The sequence below is a fragment of the Eschrichtius robustus genome, chromosome 7 (genome assembly GCF_028021215.1).
Source record: "Eschrichtius robustus isolate mEscRob2 chromosome 7, mEscRob2.pri, whole genome shotgun sequence".
In the NCBI taxonomy this organism is placed as follows: Eukaryota; Metazoa; Chordata; class Mammalia; order Artiodactyla; family Eschrichtiidae; genus Eschrichtius; species Eschrichtius robustus.
In genome coordinates, this window is record NC_090830.1 from 93,823,818 (window position 1) to 93,831,933 (window position 8,116).

An 8,116-nucleotide genomic window follows, 5' to 3' on the forward strand; every position below is an offset into this window, starting at 1 on the left:
GTGGGGGGAGGGGGAAGTTTAAGTTCCTTTCAGAAGGTATGTCAGGGGAAGCCTAGACTTAGCAGCCTTTTCAGAGTCCCATTGTATATCCAAAGGTTGTGAAGCAAGGAGCATGATTCCAGCTATTCCTCAAACATCTTGTTTAGAATCATTGACCATTTAAACCAGTGCGTCAGTCTGGCTAACCACTAAGCTCTACGGGGGCACTTGCCCAAGGGACAATCGAGTTGGTCCTACCACTAGGCCCTGGAATGTGGGATTGTTTAAACTCCTCAGGTACCTAACCATGTGGCTTGGGACCAACTATTCTAAATGAAAGTTCTGCAGACAATATATGAAATAAACCAAAGCACAACTGCTCTGATTGATGCAGAGCTGTGGGTCTGGAGCCCAGTGGAGGCTGAACATACTTTCTCTTCAAATGTGCCCCTACCTCACAAAGAAGTGCCCAGGGATGAAACTGGGGAGAAGGACGAATGAAAAATCACTGTTCTGGACTGATCTTGTTTTACAGATGGAAGAACAGTCCCACAGAATATCAGGGCTGATGTGGCAGAGCCCCCCAAAGCAGCCTCTCTGGCAGAAACTCAGATGGAAAATTTAAAGTACTTTTTAAGAGAAATTTATTTGTATATATAGCCAAATGTTATTTTCGTTTAAAAAAATTCCAGGTTAACATACCATAAAATTAAAAATTTTTTGCATGTACAAGTTCTAAGGGTTTGACGCATGTATGGTTTTATGTACCCATCACCAATCAGAACACAGAGCAGTTCCCTTACTCCTAAATATTCTCTCATGCTTCCCCTTTGTAGTTAAGCCCTCACACCACCCCAACCTCTGGCAAACAGTGATCTGTTTTCCATCCCTGTGGATTTGCCTTTTCTAAGGTGTCACTAAGTGTAGTCATGCATGATATGACCTCTGGAGGCTGGCTTCTTTCCCCGGGAAAGAATGTCCAATCTCCAATGTCTTGGAGATTCATCCATGTTGCTGCTTTTTGCTGGTGTTCCATGGTGTGGATATACCGGTTTGTTTTACATTCACCAGATGAAAGACATGGGTTGTTTCCATTTTTTCCGGTGATTGTGAATAAAGCTTCTATGAACGTTTATGTAAAAAAATTCAGTGCATATCAGCATTTATCTGCAACAAATATATGGCCGGTCATTCCTAAATGGAAGTAAGAATGCTGAAAAAAATTTTGAGAATAGTATATTAAGTGCAACTATCACAATTTCCAATCTGTAGTAGCTAGGTCTGATATTCCATTAATAGGGCTGGATTCATGGGCATGTGACTTATACAGTCTCACAAGGCCCGTGTGTAGAGGGGCTCTCACTTGGTTTAATGCTCTGCTGGAACTATCTTGAGATGTTGCACTGGGCCCCACAAATTATGTAGTCAGATTAATAATCATAATCAATGGTAAAATTTCAAATGTACTCTTTTCAAGTTCTCTTGGATGTTTACATATCACAGTTTTTTTTTTTTTTCCTTACCCTTTTGTTTCCCAGTTAAAGAACTAGAATATTCTGTAAAACAGGAGTAGAACCTCTGGAGGTAAAAAAGAAGGCTATGGCTGAGAAATTTAAGAACATCTGTTCCCCCCACCTGGTAAATAAGCCTTGGCTGTTGGTACGTTTGAGGTTATGTCTGGGTCACCAGGGAGTCTAGCCATGCCTGATCTATAAGGAGTAATGGGATGATATTTTATGGCAGAGAAGAATACCACCAGTAAGCTGTCTTCCCCTTGAAACTTCACCCGTCTCCTCCACTATGACTGTACATGATTACAGTGCTGCATAATTTTCCAAGTTATTAATTTATAGCTTTTAAAGTCTCCAAAGCCTCTTTCTCTGAGCCCAGTTTGACCAAGACTAATTGTCATGGGGTAGTGTATGAGTTTCCTAAGGCTGTCATAATAAGTTGCCACAAACTTGGTGCCTTAAAAAAACAGAAATTAATTTTCTCACAGTTCTGGAGGCTAGCCAGCCAAAATCAAGATGTCAGCAGGGTTGGTTCCTTCTGGAGGCTAGGAGGGAGAATTGTTCCATGCCTCTCTCCTAGCTTCTGGTGGCTGCTGGCAGTGCTTGGCATTCCTTGGCTTGTAAATGGATCACTCCAGTCTCTGCTTCCTTCTTTACGTGGACGTCCTCCCTGTGTCTCTGTGTGTTCTCTTCTTCTGTCTGTCTGCTCTCATCAGGACATGGGTCATTGGATTTAGGGCCCACCCAGATAATCCAGGATGATCGCATCTTGAGATACTTAATTCCATCAACAAAGACCTTTTTCCAAATAAGCTCACATTCACAGGATCCAGTTGGACATATATTTTGGGAGCCACAGTTCAACCCACCACAGGTAGTATATGCCTTTTGGCCAGTAAAATCCTTTACGCTTCTGTGAGCCAAATCATTTCTGTCTTAAATAATGTTACCTAGTCCTCTAGGGGTTGTAGCCAAAGTGAAGGATGCATCCTGGACTCACTAGTGGGCACTACAGAAACTGTTAAATTTCCAGGGATTTTGCAAGCCTGCTGTTTCACACAGCCATTATTAAAAGTTAAATTACACAAACTTACAGTTAAATGTTATATTAAAACCCAAAATTATATATACTCAAAACTCATCACTTCCTAATTATCTTACTTCATTTTATTATTATGCTCTCTTGAGGTTATTTACTTCTATTGTATCTTTACGGTGTGTTGCTGAACATCTCTTTCTCAACTCCAAGTGCAGTCACATTGATAGCTTCAAATGAGCCATGGTGGGAGTAATTACACCATGGAAATTGGCAAGTGCAACCCATCAGGGCCTACCCTCTCCCCCAGAGCCAGTTTTTAAACATTTCGCATGCACACTGCTGATCCTGGCGACCATGACAGTGTGTACCAGAAACTTCTGAGCAAGAATCAGCAAAAGCACCCTATGACTATAGATACTACATACTCTGGATGTTTAAAGTTAGCTATGATTTCAGTAAGTAATTCATTAAATATGCATAATTAAATGTGATCTACAATTTTTAACTTACTTATGACTTTACCTATTATTAAATGCACTAGCCAAAAATACCCTTTGCCAGTCTACGGTATCCTCACTTTCGTTTTTGAGAATAATGCCATTGAACCTTCTGTGATAACATAAATATTTTCAAGGTGCAAAGTTGATAGTTTGTAAACACTAGCAAACTTTTTATTTGGGCCAGTTCAGGGATAAGATGACAAAGATGTTCTGTGAAACTTGGAGTTGGCCAGGCTTTTCACTTGCTGTGAGCTAAGGAAATATTTTAGTTTGATCTACTTTTTCTTTTTTCTTTGGTATGCATTGGCACCTCAGGCATTAGCTGGAAGTGAATTAAATGGCCCAGAAGCTGTAATTCTGCAGCCAGCAAGATATTAGAATAGAATGGATTATCTGGAGGTGTTTGCATATGGAAGCAGCCCTCCTACCTATTCATTTCCATTTTAACCTAAGAGGTATGTGGGAAGCTTGTTAATACCCTTAGAGGGTTTGATCCCTCTGCCTGTGTGACTTCTGAACCAGGCATGAATACTTAAAATCCATAAAAGAGAAATCATAAATAAAAGCAAACTTTAACAGAGGAGAAAAATACTTCCTAAAATATTAGAAACTCCATCTTTAGGCAGTGTCAAATAAAAAACAAATCCAGACTTAGGTAAGGAGGGACTCTATTTGAAAAGACTATTGCAGTTGAGAGGAGGGGGGGACTGTTACAGTAAGAGGAAAGGAACTACTGCAACAGAAGACTCTGACCATAGTATCTACAAATGTTGCCAAGGCCAGGCAGAAAGGGGTTTCTTTTAAAGGGAGGAATAAACAAGGCTAGAAAGATCTGAGTGTGGGGAGTCGGGGGAGCAGGGGATTGATTGGTCAGTTCAGCAGAAAATGTCTTTTTTTCTGTGGTCAGCTGATTCTCAGGAGAGGCTGTTAAGGGGTTTTGTTCTGTGTCCCAGTGCTTGCTCAAGCTCAAGGGTGGGCCACAGTTCAGGGTCCCGGGGGAAGGAGAGAAGCCTGATGAAAGTTTGGTCAAGTCACGTTAGTGTCCAGATTGTTCAGTGGGGACAAATAGTTCAACCAATATTTTATAAGACAAAGAATGGAAATTTCAAGGGTCTGTGTCTGGCCTTGTCATAGATAAACAGTGGGGTCATCCGTGGGTTTTATTGGGTTGGCCAAAAGGTTTCTTTGGGTTTTTCTGTAACATCTTATATATAAGTTACATGTGAAAGGGTGATTCTTTGCAGTAAGCTGTTTTCTGAAATACAAAAGGATGTATTGATCATCCCTGTTTTCCAGGAGTACAGGACTCAGGTTAAGTTCTACATTTTCAGCAGCTAATGCAGTTCACTCCACATTTTACATTAGACTTCAGCTCTAATCCTATGCTCTATTTGAGAGGCTGTATCAGATATTTTTGCTTTGTTTTATATTACGCCTTAATTATAAAAAATGCCTCTGGAATTACTTGGTAGAAGTAAAAATTTTGCATGGGGCAGTGCTTGTACCTTCTATTGCTGACACAAACAATCTGTGTTGTCCTTCAACACAAGTTCCTAATACTACCTGCAAGTTTTAAGATGTCACCAAAATAGTTTTGTAATTGGAAACTGCTATAATTCAGAATTTGCAATAACCTCACAGTGCTCTGAAACTTGGATAAAGCTCCTTTCTAAAGCCAGCACAGAGTCAACCTTCCTTTCTTTCCTCTTTTCAGTTTTTTTCCTTTCCCTTCTCTCCCTCTAACTAATATCATTTTTTATGTTGGGAAGCACTATAGACCAATTATATTCTCTATAAAGAGTTACTATATCCAGACTTCCCAATTTCAATTAACACTAAAATGATATAGAACATAACTTACTATTGCTTGATTCAGAAAGCAACTTAAGGAACTTTTTGTGTCATTAGAACTATAATCATGAACTATTGATTGCTATTGAGAGAACACGGTCTTAGGGCCAGACACACAGACCTATATTTGACTGTCAGTCCTCCCACTTATTGCCTATATAAATCCTTGAGCATGTCACTAAAACTTTCTGAGTGCTTTTCCACGTCTGCAAAATGCAGGCAATAAGATGTGCTAATGGCATAGTTGTGAGGATTAAACAGAATGAATTTGCATGTGCAAAAGAACGCCAAAACTAGGTACTAATCACATGTGAGTAGTAGTACAGTATCTTCTGTAATTTATTGAATGCTAGTACTTGCAGCAAACTAGACCAGCCACTCTAGGGTTCAACTTTTGAGGAACTTACAATCTGATTGGGGAATCATATAGATACATGTAAGATATGTAAATGCGTATCAATTTACATTTTCAGAAAACTCACCTAGGACTTTGCAAACTTTTATTACTGTTTGAAATTTATCTTGTAATTCGATCCTGGTACTTAATCACAATTTAATTTTAGATGGCTCCTTTTATCACCATCCCTCTGCCTTCTGCGTTGGGCACATGGCCCCCTTGGCATCAAAGTTTTACTGATGGAAAAACTATGCCCCTCCCCGCCTTGCACTATATTAGTAGTCATTTCTGCGGTTTCGTTGTGTGCAAGGTGTAGATCTGGACAGGAATCTTTGTCTTCCAGATCTGTCGTTCTCTCTCTGTGCCTGCTGGTTTGCATCTCAGTTGCCCAGCACAGACCAGTTTCACTATGAAGTGGCTGCCAAACACCAAGTCAGCCAAAGAAAACTCCCTGCCTCCCTCCCTCCACGAGTAGGAAATTATGGGTAAAAGAAGAGAAGCATCCATAAATAAATAAATTGTGTAACAGAGATCGATGGTTACAAGCTTCTTTTGGTGTCTGCCAATAGGGCTGACCATGATTAATCTTTTACACGTTTTGGAGAAACATTCAGAGGCTCATGGATTTTAAAAATGGAGCACAAAATTACCAATAGAAAATCTATATAATATAGTTGATGTACAGTGAGCAGGTCACAGATAGTTGTGAATAATTAATTTGGTTGGGTACAACCTAACCAAATTAAACCCCCGCACTTTTTAAAACTTCTAATTTGAAATAATTGTAGATTCACAGGAATTTGCAAAAATAATATAGAAAGAGGTCTCATGTATCCTTCACCCAGTTCCTTAAGGGCAACCATAGTATAATATTACAACCAGGTAAATGGCATTTGTAGAATCTACTGAGGTTACACAGATTTTACCAATTGTGTGTGTGTGTGTGTGTGTGTGTGTGTGTGTGTGTATAGTTCTATGCAATTTCATCCCATTTGTAGATTTGTGTAGTCACCACCACAGTCAGGATATAGAACTGTTCCATCAGTCTTGCTTACAATCCCTTTATAGCCATACCTATCCCCTGTCCCCATTCCTAAACCCAATCTGTTCTCCATCTGCATAATTTTGTTATTTTAAAAATTAAATGACAAAATGGAATCATACAGTACCTTTTGAGACTGGCTTATTTTACTTAGCATGCCTTTCAGGTCCATCCAAGTTGTTGCCTGCAACAATGGTTTGCTCTTTTTTTTTTTTTTTAATTGCTGAGTGGTATTCCATGGTATTGATGTACAAGTTTGTTTAGTCACTAATCCGTTTCTATTTTTTGGCTATCAGAAAAAGCTACTGTCATGTTTAATTTTTAGTGTCAATTTGGCTAGGTTATGGTACGCAGTTGGATTCCATATGGAGCTAGTTCCACCCTATGCGCCTTCTCACCTGTCCCAGGCTCTTCACTCTTAGTCCCCATTCCAGAGGCCCTTGCATGAAAAAAATGGCAGCCCCCATGCCGGGAGAGGTTGTCTTGCTTATCCAGACCATTAGAATGGTGGTCTCTGCAGCCAGTCCTGGTGACTCAGTACATAGCTGTAGTTCTAGTGAGAACTAAAAAACGTTTCATACCCCCTACTTGTGAACCCAAATATGAATCAGAAAAGGAGTTTATAGAATGTCCAGAAAGTGGGACTGGTCATGCCTCTGGAACGTTTGGAGCATCTCACACATCTGACCTGTACAGCTGGTGTCTTCCATGCCTGTGTTCCTCCGGAGGGTGGTGCTCTCATGTCATTTCTTTCAAAGGAAGCCTGACACAGAGCACTGAGCAATGGAAGAAGAATGTTGCCTCACAACTGTCCATTCGGAAGATAAAAGAATATGATGCTAATTTTAAAACGAAGGACTTCCCTGAAAAAGCTAAGGATATCTTCATTGACGCTCACATTTATCTAAACAACTTAGATCACGACTGGCTTCACACCTTGGTGACTAATCACTGTTTTCTGGATGTGGTCTGGGTCATCAAACATAAGCCCATCTGCCAGAACTTTGCAGAATCTTTAGAGCCACTCCAGTGGTTCAGATTCACTGCTGAAGTCTGTGAAACCAGGGCAACATGTATGGCCAGGTCGCTGTCCTCATGCACATCCAGCAGACTCTGACTGTCTATGAGCAGTTTGGCTGTTTGATGTATGGGCAGGAAGATGTGGCCAATGATGTCCTGGAGTATGCTGTATTTGCAAAGCACCTGATAAATCCCTTTGGGAGCTGGATTATGCAACAGTACCCCCATGGATACTTCCTAAGCAGCCCCACCTTAAGACAGTAATGATCCCTGGCCCCCAGCTGAAACTGTGGGAAGAACCACAAGGAGAAGCCCATAAGCCTCAGCTAACCTGATGGCAAAAATGACTCCTGAGATGAAGCATGGGTGAGGTGGCTGGAAGCAGAGAAGTCTGTGAATCGGGCAGCTGTGAAGTCATCCATCTCCATGATGCTGTAGAAGGAACCACCTTGGTTCTCTCCCATCCTGCTTAGGTCTGTTTAGCCGTCTCATCCTCAACAACCATGACTGATGGCTGGGCTCAGGTGGGTGGCTGGTATGCACAGCCATGTGCCTCCTTCTCCTCCTCCTCCTCCTCCTCCCCCTTCCCTTCCTCCTTTTCCTCTTCCTCCCCCTCCTCTACCACCACCTCTTCCCCCTTCTACTAATTGCACATCTAGCTTCTGAGTCTAGATGAAAGACAGTATGTTTCAGAGAACATCTGATACCAGTTTTTCCCACAGCAGAGACTGTCAGGAGCAAACTGGCAGAATTTTCTTTCTAATCACAGGGCAGGGA

At 41.0% G+C, this 8,116-nt stretch overlaps 1 pseudogene; it reads left to right on the forward strand.

Annotated features, from left to right (window-relative positions):
- Positions 1 to 2,858: 2,858 nt before the first annotated feature.
- On the forward strand, positions 2,859 to 7,674 carry LOC137767169 (large ribosomal subunit protein mL45-like; annotated as a pseudogene).
- Positions 7,675 to 8,116: the final 442 nt, after the last annotated feature.